This window comes from Marmota monax, unplaced genomic scaffold (genome assembly GCF_021218885.2).
Source record: "Marmota monax isolate L192 unplaced genomic scaffold, Marmota_monax_Labrador192_F-V1.1 WCK01_AAM20220418_F8-fsc00181, whole genome shotgun sequence".
Taxonomy (NCBI): domain Eukaryota; kingdom Metazoa; phylum Chordata; class Mammalia; order Rodentia; family Sciuridae; genus Marmota; species Marmota monax.
In genome coordinates, this window is record NW_026694276.1 from 954737 (window position 1) to 971178 (window position 16442).

Here is a 16442-nt window from a genome sequence, read left to right on the forward strand (position 1 = left end):
TGGGAGACAACCGTGCTTCCAAAGATTCCATCTCTTGGGTCCCCTTCTTCCTCCGGGAGAAGCCTTTTCTGCTGTCCTTTAATAAACTTCTATTTTCCACTCTGACCTTGCCTCCGCGTGCTTCTCTGGTGTTATTCTTCAACATTGGGGAAGCAAGGACTCGTCACCGGTCAACAGCGGTAACACTACCATGGGCCCTTCTGTTGAACCTGCCTTCCAAAACCCTGAGTTTAGCCCTTGACTACAATTGAGCATCTCCCTTTTGACCCTGGGGCTGCTGAGCTCAGCTCTTAGCTGTGCCTGCTCCTTGCTACTCTCAGTGCTCCCCAGCACAGCGTTGCCTCCTTCCCTCAGAAACCAGCTCAACGGTTGCCCAAGGAAGGGTGCTTTTCCTCTAGTTGAAATGTCTCTGTTTCCTGTCAGCCTGGAAAACTCTTAGTCACCTTCAAAGTTCAGTTCCAAGGTTACCGCTCCTGGGAACCTTCCTTGACCATCCTGGCCTGCACCCTTTTGGTCCTGTACGGATCCTGATTTCTCAGTTATTTGTCTGCATGTTTGTCTCTCTTCTCTCTTGAAATCAAGGGCATTTTACTCATTTTTTACTTCCTTCATCTCTAGTATAGTGTAGATATTTAATAAATATTGAAAGTGTTTAATAAAAGGTGGGGAAAGATCTCAGTTCAACTGAGTAGAATCTGCCCAGAAGAGATGACTCTGCCCCAGGCACCTTACCTAACTGCATGTTCTCCTGAGTTCCCAATGTCAATGGGTAATGGAGGTGTTTGGATTTGTTATGCTCGAATTTGGGATCCCCAAAGACCACCAGAGACCCAAGATCGATGCAAGCAGCAAAGAGGTGTTTATTGCGAGGTAGCTCAGTCCTCCGCGCGCGCACACACACACAGCAACTGGTGAGGCTGAGAGGCCCCGAGCCCAGGGTTTGCAGCATTTTTATACATTCTTTGGAGAGGGCAGGGACTTCACATACATCATAGCCTCTTTTAGCAAATCATCACACACCGCGGGAAAATCAAATAACAACTCTAAAACATGATTAGCACATTCACTGGCTGGAACAAGTTGGGTAGGGGTGATTGGTCAGTACAAAAGGGGTATTCATTTGAACTGATTGGTTTAAGCCAAGAGGGGTGTACCTGCTGAACTACATGGTTTCCCAACTTGTTATCAATCACCATAATTACTGGGAGGGTCATCTGGCATCCCAGGTATTTCCCTGTCACATGCTGATTGGTGGCTGCTAGGGGGCTGCTATGGGTCCCCACCTAGCCTGACTGAGTCAGGGACACCTGGCAGCAGATCTCTCCTGTTATTTGTAGATAAACCACTTAGCAGGGTGGGAATGTGCTTAGGAGTGCTCTGTGGGTTTTTCCAAGGACAAAAGCCATGTCCCTTCCTTGGACAGGCTTTGCTCTGAGATAGAGGCTGGTTTTTCAACAGGCACAGGGTCCATTTCCTATTAAGGGTTTTGCTGTGGCTCATTGCAGGTAACTAGAGAAGGGCAGTCACAACTTGAGGATGTTTTGAAGCTTAAAAAAAAAATGCTATGGTGTTTTTTCAGCTGGGCTCCTGATTTTTTTTTTCCTGGGCTTACAAGAGCAATCCCCTAGCCCAGGACCCATCAAACCCATTTCTTCATACAGAAGATGAAAATATCATCCACACATACCTCTGACCAGGCCCATTCTGAAGGGTGCCTGACTGTGGGGGGTTGCAATTTCTGGGACCTCCAGATTAATACTCACCTCACTTATGTCTTTAATGTTCTCCAAACACCTGCCCCTCCCCACCCAGGCTCCCTTGTGATTCTTAGAGCAGAGGTTCTTTCCTTTTGTAATGTAACAGACCTCTCAGCAACTTGGTGAGGCCTATGGGACCTTTCTCAGAATAAAGTTCTAATGCAGGGGCTGGGGGTGTGGCTCAAGCGGTAGTGCCCTCGCCTGGCATGCGTGAGGCCTGGGTTCGATCCTCAGCACCACATACAGACAAAGATGTTGTGTCCGCCGAGAACTAAAAAATAAATATTAAAAAAAAAGTAAAGTTCTAATGCAGAAAGTGAAATACATAGGATTATAAAGGATATCAATTTCTTGGAAATAGTTATCAAGAAGATGTTCAAAATTTTGCTATGTGATACTATGTAAATTTTGTCACTGTTATGCTAAATAATATGGTCTGACTTCTGATCTAATCATTGGAATTATTAGACACCCTTGTCTCTTGGTGATGGGGTGACATCAGGATCCCATGACCCTTCTTAAATGGCCCCTTTAGGAGTGAGGCCCTGTGGGAGAGGCAGCCATCACTTTCAGACAATTCCTGAAGGGCGTATAAATTCCTGAGGCAGGTGCAGGGAGGCCCAGACCTCCTTTCATTGCTAGCTTTGGAGAACTTGGAATTTTATTAAGGGAGGTGGTCTCCTGCTTTTCACCCCTGCTCCTTTCCTGACTCCTTCTTGCTTCCAAGCAGTAGATGCCACCTTGGTACCTAATTCCCAGGAGACCACATTTGGATGGGAATTTTCTCTGCCTCTGGAGTTCTGGTCTGAGAATCCTTTGTCCCCATTACAAGTTCCTTCACCACTCTTCACCCTACTGAGGAAATCCTCTCTTCCCCTACACACCCGCCAAATAGTGTAGCCTTAACTCACAGTTGTATCTGAATTCAACGTTATATTTAATAACCATCCAGGAAAATGGCACACACAGTGTAAGAGGGTCTACTCTGTACCAAATTTGATTTTGTATTTGAAATCTATACCTTCCTGGAGCATAGTTAGGAGCATGGTACTTGCAGCCACTCAGACTTGGGATGCACTTATACCACATACGAGCTACATGACCTTTAAGAATTTGATTCATTTTTTCTAGTGTTTGTGTGCTAATTTGAAAAATGGAGGTAGTAAAAGAATCTACCTCCTCAGAGTATGGTGTGCATTAGATAAAATAGCATTTGCAATTAGTATTCTCTCTGATGCAAAAAATTCCCAATATTAGTTATCAATGTACTATCCTTGCCTTCCATGGTATAGTTATTGAAGAAAATGGCTTTGAAGAAAATGGCTTCTGTAGTGTTGAGTCCCATGCTTGTCACATGATAGGTGAATGATAAAGTTTCTTGGATCAATTAATTAAACATATTCCCAAGGCTATTCCTGTCTGGGAAAATATCCCTTGAGGTTCCTGACTGATTATAGTCACCATAAGAAAGCCATAGTTCATTCTGTTCTGTGATTGAGACACAATCTTAACTGTCTCCTTTGATCCTCATGTCACATCCCTGTGAGATAACCATTCATATTCCTATTTATCACGAGCGAACCAAGCTCATGTCCAAAGTAACATTAGCTAACAAGTGGCTGGGCTAAACCCCCAAGAGCAGCCCAAGTGCTCCCTGAAACAACATGAAAAACCCACCTGAGATCCAGAGGCCTGACTTATAGATTTGAAAGAACTCTGTTTCCCTAGTGAGCTACAAAAAGACATTCCCAGAGCCTTGAGCTTAAGTCACTTTCAAGAAAATAAAATAGCTAAGAATTAATGAATGATGGATACACTTAGCCATTATAGAAAAGATACATTCTAAACAATGCTTTGGAAATACAAAAGAGACTGAGAAATACCCAAGTCCAAAATAGACCACAACTAAATAAAGTAGGAGAGAGTCATGCATCTATCAAAGGTTCCCGACTTGACTAAAGGAAGGACATGGTGACTGAAGGTCTGTGATCTACTGGAGTCCAGAACAGGGGCAAAAGATACAAACAGCTAGCATGTCTCCAGTTCCATCCCAGAGAGACACCTTGGCTCTGGAGAGAGACTTGGCTATACAGAAATCAAGCAGAGTTCATTGTCCATGACAAATGTCCCCTTGTTTTGAATGCACTCAGCAATCTTCTGATTCCCCAAAAAGGGACACCTGGTTGGGTCCCAATCAGAGTCATCCATTTTTACTTTTGCCTTGGGTTCTCTAGTGTCTTAGGAGTCTTAGTCACTGTAAGTCAATGCCTCCTGAATCAGAACAGTGGCAAGCGTACTTTTAAATCTAATGTCTGGAACTGCAAAGCTGAGCAAGGTCCATACCCTGGTCCAATCCTACAAAGGCATGTCTACCATGGGGGGGGCGGGGATCCTCCCTCCCACCTCTACCTACAGGTGTCAGGACTATGATCCTTCTGTCCTTCAGCATCTAGTCATACGCCTGCAGAGCAGAGCAAGATTCACAGGATCCCCAGCTGGAAGCAAAGGCTTCCTTGGAGAACCAAGAGCTGAAGAAGGCCCAATATCACAGGCTCATTGGAATAGAGTGCCACGCTGTCAGAGCATTCCAGGGCCCCAAGGCAGAGGGAAAGACAAGGAAAGCCCTCATCAGTTTTCCTACCCATGGGCAGACAAGTGTGTGTGAGCCTTGCCTGTCTCCTAAAAAGAGAAGGAAGCAGTGAGGCAGCAGGTAGAGATAGAGACTGGGGACACACAAGGATTTGTAAACACTGGGGGCTGTCTCTTACCAAGGGAGAAGTCATCACTGGCGGGATAGGATCCTCCAGATCCACTCTGGGGAAGACATTTCCTTTTTATCTCTTTTTCCCCTCTGGGATCTTGGGAGTGATTGAGATAATTTACCATTTAATGTGGGCAGATGGCTTAATTAAGCTAAATCAAAAGACATTGGCAGTGGCTCTGTGTGTGTGTGAATGACCTGGGGGTGGGACCCTGGGAGCCACCTGCCAGATGTTTCCTCATACTCTGCCCTGTCGCCCAGACTGGTCCTAAGGCACCAGGGTGCAGGGTATAGATCAAATGACCTGCCTGCTTGGGAATTCAGGATCCTGGTTCCTCCTGCAGCCTCCACCAGAGCATCCTGGTCAGTCCTCAGCTCATGCACTTGTTTTGTGGTCAGTATTCAGGTCTAGGGAAAGTAACAGCAGCAGAAACTTGGCATTGCTGGACACTTCCAAGGCTGACTGGGTTCTGGATCATCAGTCACTGGATACTGAAGCACATATCTGCCCTTGGGGAATTCATAGGGTGGATGGGGATATCAAATACTTGAACGGTTATGATTATAGGAAGGCCTGAGGGATTCTAGTCCTCCTGAATTTTGCAGATAGTAATCTGAGGCCTAGATAGGGGGAGCAACTGGCTCACCAAGATCAGCAGAACAAGCATGAGAGTCAGATCCAGTGCCTGATCTGGGGGTATGTGTGTGTGCGTACGTGTGCCTGTGTGTGTGTTCATGTGTTTATGGCTGTATATATGTATCATGTATGTGTATATTTGTATGTGTGCACATGCCTGTGTATGGTTATACGAGTGTGTATGTGTGCACATATAGGTTGGGTACAGGAAGCACAGCTCCTCTGATTCTTCTTCCTACCTCCTGGTACCTTCTTCCAGTCTTCCTCAATTTATGGTTTCCTGTCCAAGGGCCAAGTCCCTTCCCATCTCTCTGTGTCCAAAGAGGGGGGTAGGAACCCCCAGTGGGCAGTGACTTCCCAGGCTCCATTCTTTCCAACGGGGGAGCTTTACAGCCTTCAGGAACAGGCTACAGGGAGCAGCCCCGCACCACCTCCTGGACAAATTCTACTTCCACAGATCATTAACGGTCCTGTCTGCAGTTGGCAAGTCAGGGGGTAGAAACCAACAACAAACTGCCCTCCTCTCAAGCTCCCCTCAAACGCTTTAAAATGATGCTTTAGATCCAGAGCCAGGTGAGTGATGAAGTTTTTCAAATTGCAAGCAACGGCATTTCTTGGTTCATTAGCATTGTGATTTCACCACTATAGAGGCCCCTCACCAAAACAAGAGCTTGAATCTAATGCCCCCAACAGGATCCCAGTGATCAGGGAAGGATGTCCAGGAGGGGCCAAACCAGGAAATGATCACCAACCAGCTCTGGGCAGGGAATGTGACACAGCAACTCAGGCCATGTGGGGCCAGGAATTTCCACTAGGACTTCAGGGGATGGTGTGGGTATGGGCCAAGGATGATGGACCAGAAGTCAGGCAATGGCAGGGCCAGGGTGTGGTGGATCAGTCACCTGGAGGTGGAGAAGGGGAAAGATGGCCCATTAGTGGACCACTGGATGTTGGATCAGCAAGCCAGGGGACACTTGGGAATGGTCAGCAATACTGGGTGTATTAGGGTTTTCTAGAGAGACAAAACAAATAGTATATATATCTAGATGATAGTAGAAGGGGGTTTACTAGGAGAATTGGCTCATGTGATTTATGGAAGCTGAGAAGTCCCAAGGCAGGCCCTCGGCAAGCTGGAGACCCTGAGATGTCAGCAGCATGACTCAGGCTAGGTAAGTCTAAAGGCCTCAGAACCGGGGAAGCTGCTGGTGTAATTCAGCTTGAGACTGGAGGCCTGAGAACTCAGCAGCGGGAGGGGCTCTGGTATAAGTCAGAGTCCAAAAATGTTGTGATGATCAAAGGCAGGAGAAGAAGAGCACTCCTGCTCCCAGAGAGAGGGAAAGAAAGAAAATTCACCATTCCTCTGCCTTTGAATTTGTTCTTTTTCTTCTGTCCAGGTCTCCAGTGACTTGATATGCCTGCCTTCATGGAGAGCACATCTTCCCCACTCAGTCTACTGAATCGCATGCCAAAATCCTTTGAAAACACCCTTATAGACTCATCCAGAAAGAATGCCTTACCAGTTCTCCAGGTATTCCTTAATCCAGTCAAGTTGACACCTAAAATTAGCCATCGGGATGCGACAATGAGCCATCAGGGGATGGTGGGTAGAATCGGTACATGAAGTACAGGATAGCCAACTAAATATGAATTTCAGATAAACGAATAATTTCCTAGTATAAGTATGTTCCATGGAATATTTGGAACATACTAATACAAAGAAATTATTTGAATTGCAAAGTTAGCTGGCATCCTGTGTTTTTATTTGCTAAATCTGGCACTCCCAATGTTGGGGAGACAACCAGGACATGGTGGGGGCAGCACACCAGAGGAGGTAAGTCAGTGGAGGAAGGGATCATGGGGAAATAGGCCAGAACTGTACCCTACCCTTGACCTCTAAGTTGGGCCTCTTGCCTTGGCTTCCTTGAGTGGTGAGTTGAGGACCTATTTTCTATCCAGGCCAGCCATATGGGACTTGTTTGTGCTTTCCCTAAGGTCTTGGGCCCTCAGATGCTTTCTCCTTGAGGCTTCTCTCTCCTCAAACTTGGCAGAGTGGTAGCATGCAGCCTCCTCCCACCCTGCAGCCACCAAGCCCAGGTGCTTGGGCTCTTGCTTTATTGGAAGACTGATGAGTTCCAGCTTTGAGGTGCCTTGGCCTGGATCTGCATCTAAGCCTTGTCACCCACTAGCTGTGCATCTGGATGTGTAATTAACACTCTGTGCCTCAGTCTCTGGTAAATGGGGAGAGAAACAGAATGAACCCATTGTGATCATCTGGTGGGTTAATGTTTACAAAGCTCTTAGAACATGGCACTCAATAAAGGATAGCTTAAAATTTTCCAAAGCTCTTTAATCACCACAGGGAACCAGGAAAGGAATAATAAAAGCTACTAAATGTGAGGAAGTAACACAAGTACCAGATTATTTTAAAGCTCTCACTCATTGCCATTATCCCCTTTTAGAAATAATGGAAACCATCAGTCTTTCATTCCCCTTTCATAATAAGAGTGGCACTCACTAAATCACCTGTCGTCTTTCAAATCTCTCCTTCCCCAGGGTTGCTCTATCCAGTTAATTAGTCCAGATGGCTAGCTATGAATTAGAGCCCATCCACCCCCTAGAGCCAGGTAGGCAGTATGCCTCTCAGGCAGACCACAGCTGGGAGACTCTTCATTCAGTCAACAAATTTTTATTGAGCCACTTCTGTGTATATTTGGGATGGACTAGTAAATGGAACAGAACTTGTCATTGTTGCCCTCCATGGATCTTACGGTCTAGCTGAAGATCTCACCTCATTGCCTCTCCCAATCTTTTTTGTCTTCACTTGACTGGTTTAGAGTCTAGGACAGCAGATTGGTTAAAGCTAGAATGGCAACTCTCATCAAAACGAAGGGGCTAAGTGGCAAGGTATGTTCAACCCTGCTCCCTCCATCTCATGGGGAAACTGTTATGATTGATTAGTGATGTCTGCCACGAGATCAGGATAGAGAAGCAGGACCAGATGTCCCAATGATATGAGCATTGAATTTGTCCTTGCATTTCAAGTCCTGGAATAAAAGTTTACAACTTGAATCCTGAAAGTCCACCTTTGAAATTCAAATCCTAGCCTGGGGATGGTGGCCGTGGTAAAGATCTGAGTGCCCAATTCTAGGGAAGGTGAGCCTTTAGAGTTGGCAGATCTAAATCTCAAAGGAGGAAAGAAAAGGACAAGAGACCGTGAAGTAAGATTACAGCTGGGAGCCCGACAGTCATGGCTGACAGAAGAGAACAGAGTTCACTAGGCAGTAAGAGAAATCTGGCAGGAGAAAGCCCAGTGATGAGTGATAATCTAGCCGACTGAAGTAGTGAAGCCATCATGGACTCTGTTTCAACTCCCATTAAGATTCTTTAACTAGAAATGCCTTCCTTGATGATGGATGTTCTGAAGATCCAGGGGGTGACCCATAAGATGGCAGCAAGCAGCCCTGGGTCTGTTTGGCATGGAAGGTGAGCCTAGGAAACTGGACAGGTGCAGGATGCCCTCCTGGTACCTGAAATAAGTCCCTTGGGTCTCATCATCAAAACTCAGGGGGTCCCAATTATGCATGTCCATGTGATTTTGTATTATTCATGCAAAATAGTGAATATTCTTAAAGCTTGAAGGGAACTTAAGGATCAGCTACTCCAGGGTTCCTCAATCCTGACACAATTGACATTTCAAACCAAATACTTTTGTTTGTTGCTGGGGTACACAAAACCTGTGAATCATGGGCTGCTTAGCAATATCCACAGATGCTAATAGTACTGCATGCTTTCTCACACTGTTACAACCAAAAATGTCTCCAGATGTTGCCAAACGTCTCCAGGGAAGCAAAGTCACCCCTAGTCAAAACCCACTGATTCAAATTATCTCAATATGTAGATAAAAAAAACAGAGGTCCAGCCAGGTGTGGTTATGCATGCCTATAATCCCAGCAGCATGGGAGACTGATGCAGGAGGATCGCAAGTTCAGAACTAGTCTCAGCAACGGTGAGGTGCTAAGCAACTTCAGTGAGACCCTGTCTCTAAATAAAATACAAAATAGGGCTGGGGATGTGGCTCAGTGGTTGAATGCCTCTGAACTCAATCTCTGGTACCCGGGCCCCAACCCGCAACACACACACACACACAAAACAGAGGTCCAGAAAGATGGCCTGCCAATGGAAACACTTTGTTCTTTGGTGACCACCCTGGAGAATTCTTCTATTATACCTCCTACCAAAGACAGGATCTTATATAACTACGCACCTAGTGTCATTGTACAACTTAGAGTACAACTATATAAAAACCTTAGAGTTAGTCTAAATTTACTTAGAGATGGTCTCTGCTCCTGCCCCTCTCCTAGGGGTGCTGGGTCTCAGGACTTTCATGATGTTACTTCCCACTCAGACCTTCTCAGAATCCGGTTTAGAGCAAAATGTACCAGGGCTTAGAGAAGGAAACCCTGTCACTCAGCTCCTATGGAGCTGCTGCTGACTTGAATGTCACATTTTATAGGTTTCAGTATTGAAGGGGAATGAAGTTTCATCCAGAGGGTAAGAACTCCAAGGTTGGTAGCAGATGAGCTATTTCAGGGGTGGATAAGGTGACTAAGAAATGTTGTGGGTTGTCCATTTCACCAATAAACCTTATTTTCTTTTTTTCTCAAAGAAAAGAACATCCCACTGTTAATTTGTTAGAGCCTAGAGTTGCCCACGGCATTAAAAGTGGCACAGGGAATAGCATTACATTTCTATTATCTTCCTAATGCAGGCATCAAGACCTGCTCCCGCTAGGCTATTTCACATTTCCAGCTAAAAAGCAAGCAATTTCAAAGGCATTTTGCTGGCCTTGGACGTTTTTGATGCTGTGTGTTCTTTCTTGACTTCACTTACAATATTGCCCCTATCAAATGAGCCTAAGTCCCTGTGATTACTGAAATGCTGAAAGGAGATGGCTAAATTTAGATCTCGGTGGGGTGTGGGATGGTAGGCAGCATGGAAATCGGAGGCTTTGGGAGCGAAAGGACAGCTTACAGGTGCCTTGCAATTCAATAAAACTTGAGTAACTAATTAAAAATGTGTGGGTTATATTGGTAAATACTTACAACTCTGGTCTCTGCACTATGGAGAACTTTTGGGGAACTGCCTATTATCAAATCATTTTTGCAGTTGCCCCCCTCACAGGTCCTGTTTGTCAATCTTGAGTTTGCTTTTAGTATGGTGACATGATGCACTCTTCTTGCATGAGATATTAAGCTGTTGGGGCTGTTGGGATGCTTGTTTCTCTGATGTGCTGAATGCAAAATGTCCTGATTCCTCTGCTGAAGAGGATGCTCTTGCATTTAGATGTACTATAGAACTTGCCTGTGCTGAGGGCTTCCTAAGGGATTGATGGTATATTAGAATTGTCATTATAAATGGAACTCAAACAGCTTGGAATCATATTATTAGACAGTGTTTAGGCAGAATGAGGTGGATTTATGCTTTCAACAGTCAATATAGTGTACCATAGGGACCAGGTACCTAGATCCTTCACTTTAGAAGAGGTCTGTCCAAAGAGTTCAAGTTCTGGACTGGACTGGGGGCTGGTCAGGGCTCCTTCTCTTTCGGAAACAGCTGCACACACTGATAGTCATAGGCTCCTGTTTGCCTGGACACCATGAAAGCCACCCTTTTTCCACTAACCCATTTTTTAACCTATCAAGGCCACAAAGCATACATTCAGTTTTTTTTTTCTTTTTTGAAACAGGGCTATGTTACCTAGACTGGTTTCAAACTCCTAGACCCAAAAGATCCTCCCACCTCAGCCATACAGGTGTATGCCTGGTGCATTCGGTTCTTAATGACATTTGAGTCCTATGGGAGCACCCCAGCTTCTTTGGTTGGTCCTGCGAGTGACTTAGGTCCTCTGTATAACTGGTGCAGACTCTCAAGTCTGGGTGACTTCTTGAGAAAACTCATTAGTATCCAGGAAGTTTTGGGATGACTGTTTTTTCTACTGGTTCTATTACAGATAAAGCCACTTGTCTGAAGACCCAGGATACCTCCCTACAGACACCACTCACCCACACCCAGTTGGTGTTTGCTTTGAGTTCTTCCCTCAAAATGGATTTGGGTGGCTTAACCCACATTCTTCATCCCTCTCTACCCTCCCCCTGTCCCTAGAGCACATATTTCCAAGATTTGCTGGTCAGGGTCAGATTCACCATTGGTGGATATGGAGGGGTCATACAGTCCTGGCCCACAGGTCAACACTCTAGTTAATCCTCTGAGTTCCAGGCTCAGCACTAGTCTCAGTGGAGGGAAGGAGAGTTGATAACTCAGGGACCCTGTGCTTTCTGGATCCTTCATCTCAAGGAAGAGACAGAGGTAGCTAACTCCCATGGAAAGCAGACCATAATGAAGTCTCAATTGCAGGATCAACAGAATGCTGGGGTTTGTTGTCCCTCACTAAAGAGTGAGAAAAAAAATCCTAACATATTCGTCTGTTTCCTCAGCACCAGGCTCAGGGTCAGGCCCATATCTGTGCACAGTAAATGATTATGGAACAAGTGAAGGAACTCGGGCAAGGGACCACAGACTGCTCCACTCTAGGGACTCTCCCACATCAGTAAAAGACACTTCCTAGCTCTAACTAGATGTCCTCTTTTTGGCTCCTGGGCTCATTTTCTCCAGGAAGCTTTAGAGGCAGTTGCAAGGGTTCAGACTTCTTTCTGTGCTTCTGTTCCTAATGGTCTTTCATTCTGCCGAGGCCAATTGTCAAGGGAACTGCGAAGACTTCACCACCAACTCCAGGGCCTTCCCTTGGAGATGCGGGAGCGATCATTCTTATAATACACCAAATCAGATTACATGAAGATAAAGGCATCTTAGGATGGATTTACTAGATGCAAAGGATAAGAAAGCATTCCATGCAAGCAAGCCAAAATAAAGGAGGCAGTTACTATAAAGTTATAAGGCGGCTCACAGAAAGAAAGTACAGCCCAGTTTCTTAGAAACTGGATCATTAAGGGCTTGAGGTAATAACTCTCCCTCTCTCTTTCTCCTTGGGGACATTTGTCCACTTTTCCACATCCCCAATCATGGATTATTATGAGTGAACTGTCATGATTACCAGTGGCTAGGTCTTGTGTCTCCTCAGGAAAGCCACACCATTGAGTGACTGTGGCAACCTCTGCAGAAACCCAATCTCAATTGCAGTCTTAAGAGCTGCTGGCTTCATAGCCACACCAGCCCCCTTTGCAATGACCTGCAGACCTCTCTTTGATTCTCTGTCTCTGAGGCCTCCACAGTGTCTCATTTATTTAGATGTGTGAGACATTTTTCTCTCTGCAGCTTACTCAAGAAGCTTCTCTGCCTCCTGGTGACTTCAGGTTATTCTCAGTCTTTAACGTGTAGCAGAGGCTCCTCCTCCACCACCACCATCAGCTGCCTTCCAGAGTCACTGTATGGCAAGAGAGAAGATTCTGGAAGCATGTGGTATTGTTGTAGAGGACAGATGAGGCAGGGCACTGAAGATAGCAGGAAACAGTTTTATTTGGCTGCAGCCAGGTTCAGAGGGCACAGCTTTTGCTGTGATCAATTAATCTCCTGAACCCCAAGTTCAGATAGTTTCAGAGTTTTATACCCAGTGTGTAAGGAAAGGGGCTCAGAAGTTTACGGTCTGTAGAAGTTCACATAAAAGCAGCTTTTTCTTATTTATTTATTTATTTATTTTTTAGTTTTCGGTGGACACAACATCTTTATTTTATTTGTATGTGGTGCTGAGGATCGAACCCAGCGCCTCGCCCATGTCAGGCGAGTGCGCTACCGCTTGAGCCACACCCCCAGCCCTAAAAGCAGCTTTTTCTTTCACTGTTCTGGACAAGTTAACTTCTTTAAGGACAACACCTGAGTAGGGGGAGCTTCTTCTTCCCTTTCTTTCCTCCCCCTGCCAGCTGTTACCATCTCTTATCTCAGAAATGTAGACATTTCTGTGATGCCCCAGCTCAAGACCAGAGGTCTTGTTAAAGGATCTGTCTCTTTTCTTTCTTTCTTCCTTTTTTTAAATCACAATTTGCATTTGCAAACACACTTTTACAAACTACCATACTGGATAAATGTTTGTGAAAAACTAGGAAAAAGGGCGTTCAGCACATGGAGTGCTGATCTCTTCCAGGCCAGTGGCCAAGTAAAATAGAGCAACAGGGAAATAGGAAGTTTAACTACATTGAACTCTTTTGTAGACACTCTTTTGCTGATAGTTCTAAAAGCAATTATGGTGAACATTTCTGGAGAAGCTTAATTAAGATTTTCTGTGCAGGAGGGGGTGCCACTACAGTAGGAACAGTGTCCTCCTCCACCCCACACCTCAGGCCCCTCTGCTATATGCTACACTAGAAAACAGTTTCACGTAAATGTCTGCTTCCTAGCAAAACTGGGCCTGCATGTGTCCAGGAGCAGCTAGCCCACTTTTGTTGGAATGATCTTTGAAGGAAGGACAAAGTTGTTCACTGCCAACAGAGTTGAGCTAAACTCTGTAGCCAGGAGCTCTGCAAGTGCAGGTATTTCCAATGGGAATGAACAAGTCAAAACAGATCTGGATTCAGGCAAAGTCTGGCTTCCCATTTTTAGCTTTATGCTCTTTAAAATAATTTTTCTAGACTGGAATTTCCAGATCAACTGCCAGGATTTGGATTCAAAACTGTTCTCAAAAGAGTCCAGAGACCTGGCTTCCAGTTTCGTCCCTGCCACTAGCCAGCTATGCGACCATGGGCAAATCCCTTCATTCCCTGCCCTAGGCCTCACAGCTCTCTTAGAAAGAGGGAATTTGGAGTAGATGATCCCTAAGGTTCTATTCTTGACCATCCCTTACCCTGCCTTTTCCTGAGCACACTGTCATACTCAGCTGTCCTCACCTCAGTGGGGGCTGCACCTTGAACTCCCCAACGTCCCACCTCTGAAGGTTTAACTTCTTTTTTCTCTTTGCTTCATTTCTCCAGGGCCTGGGTGGCCTTTGGAGCTTGCCAGTCCACACAAGAGGAACTGAGCGTGTTTGACAATGGAGAGTTGTCCTCTGTTTTTTGCTTTTATCCTGCATATTTTCAACCTCCTCCAGAACTGAAATCCTCGGGATCCCTCCAACTTGTCCCCAAGCCCTCCTGGAAAGATCCTTCAGGAGAGTTCCATTCTGCACCTCAGTGTCTAAATCTACTGAAGAGCTACCTTTCACATCAATAGACTCTTCTGTTGTCTCAAAATGTGTAACTCTCAATTGAGGCCACTGCAGAGCCACTCTGCAGGGGGTGAAAGAGCCATTATGATGGTGAGGCTAGGCCTCCTGTGGTCAGGTCCTCGGGGTTCTGATTGGCTGTGGACCTCTGATGCTGCCCAATTGCGTCAGAGGATCCAAGATTGCTCTGACACGCAATCCCTCCCGCCTCACAGCCTTGGTTCCCCCATTGCATCGTGCTTCTGCATGTCTTCCTCACCCTGAGCTCCCTCCCAGCCATTCCTTTCTTGTTCATTTGCCCACATTCCTTGTTTGTACTCACACCCTCCACGGAGCAGCTTATCTCCCCCATGAAGCCCAGGAGCCACAGTATGGGGACAACTTGCAAGACTCACAGTGAATATGTAGACATGGGGTCGTCAGGCTCTTGGGCTGCCTCTTTTCCCCAAGCTCATGGCCGGGTCATCAGTGTATTCCCATCCAACCGCTTGGCTTTGTTTTAACCTTCCAGGCACAAGTAACTGTTTTTCACAAAACTCTTTTAATTCTGTGGTCCTTATACCTCAGTCGTTTATACATTCCCTGGGGATCTGCTGGCCATGACCTGGCCCTGGAGAGGAAGGCCCAGTCTACACTTATTCCCAAAGGATTGAGGCCAGTGCAGCAGGCAGCTCTCCAAGAAAAAAGGACCAGAGAGCAGGGTCTGAGGGTGGCATGACTGCAAAAGGGGTGAGGACAGAGGTGGACCAGGGGCTGCCTGATGACTTGAGGGAGTCGTTTGGACCACAGTGCTTTCCCGGTGAGAAGGATGGAGCACCAATAGCTCTGTCTTCTGGAAACTGCCAAACCACCTGGAAAGCTTCATTCAGCTACTCATATATGTGATAAAGATTTATTGAGCATCTATGCAGTCCATATAGAAGATACAGAAATAAACCAGTCCTATTTCCTGCCTTCTAGGATTGCCCTTGAAGGAAAGAATGGAGGGAGGGTGGGGTGAGAAACTGGAAATATTTAATACTGGTAAGGATGCAGAGCAACTGAATTGTTTGTAATTTGCTGGTAGAAATGCTAAATAACAGCTTTCCTTCCTTCCTCTCTTCTCTCTTTGCAGTACAGATGATTGAATCAGGGCCTCATCTATGCTAGTCAAGTGCCTGATCACTGAGCTATATCCTCATGCCTAATGCAGTCACTTTAGAACACAGTTTTGCAATTTCTTAAGTAGAGCTAGGGATGTAGTTCAGTATCAGAGCATTTGCCTGGTGTGCATTAAGAGGCTCTGGGTTTGATCCCTAGCACTAAAAAAAAAAAAAAAAAGTTAAATATACACTTACCATACAACTTAGAAGATGTTTATAACAGCTTTATTCATAATTACTCCAAACAGAAACAACTCTAGCGTCCTTCAATTGGCGAATGGATAGACAAGCTGTAGTACATCCATATTTGGAATACTACCGAGCTTAGAAAGGAATGGGTTACCAATACATTTAATAACATGGGCAAGTCTCCAAAGGATTGTAATGAGTGAAAACAATCAGACTCAAATTCCATTTATGAGACAATCAGGAAAAAGCGAATCCAGAAGGGGAAAATGAAACCATCCCACACTGGTGGTTGTGAGAGCCTGGGGAGAGGGGAAGTAGCTGACTTCAAAAAGTATCTGAGAGAACTCTGGGGTTGATGGAACCATTCTGTACCTTGATTAGGGTTGTAGTTCCATAACCATGTGTTTGTCAAAAACCTGAGACATATATATATATATACCAAGAAAGACTGTATTTCATGCTGTGTAAATCATACCTCAGAAAACCTGCCTGGAAAACTAAGTGCCATGTAGTTTAGATACTTGCTATTGGGAAGTCCTTGGGGGAATTTGTACTCTCAGAAGGTGACCCTTTCCCAGGAAGTGGAGTGAGGAATACTACAAATGGCAACTGAATTTGGAGGGCTTCATCCTGTTAAAGGTAGATTAAGATGGTAGCTAAAGGCATGGCCTAATCCTAAGAGAGACTGAAATGCAGTTTCACTGGCCAGGGGAGGAGGCAGGAGCCAGATTCTAAATGTATTTAGAAG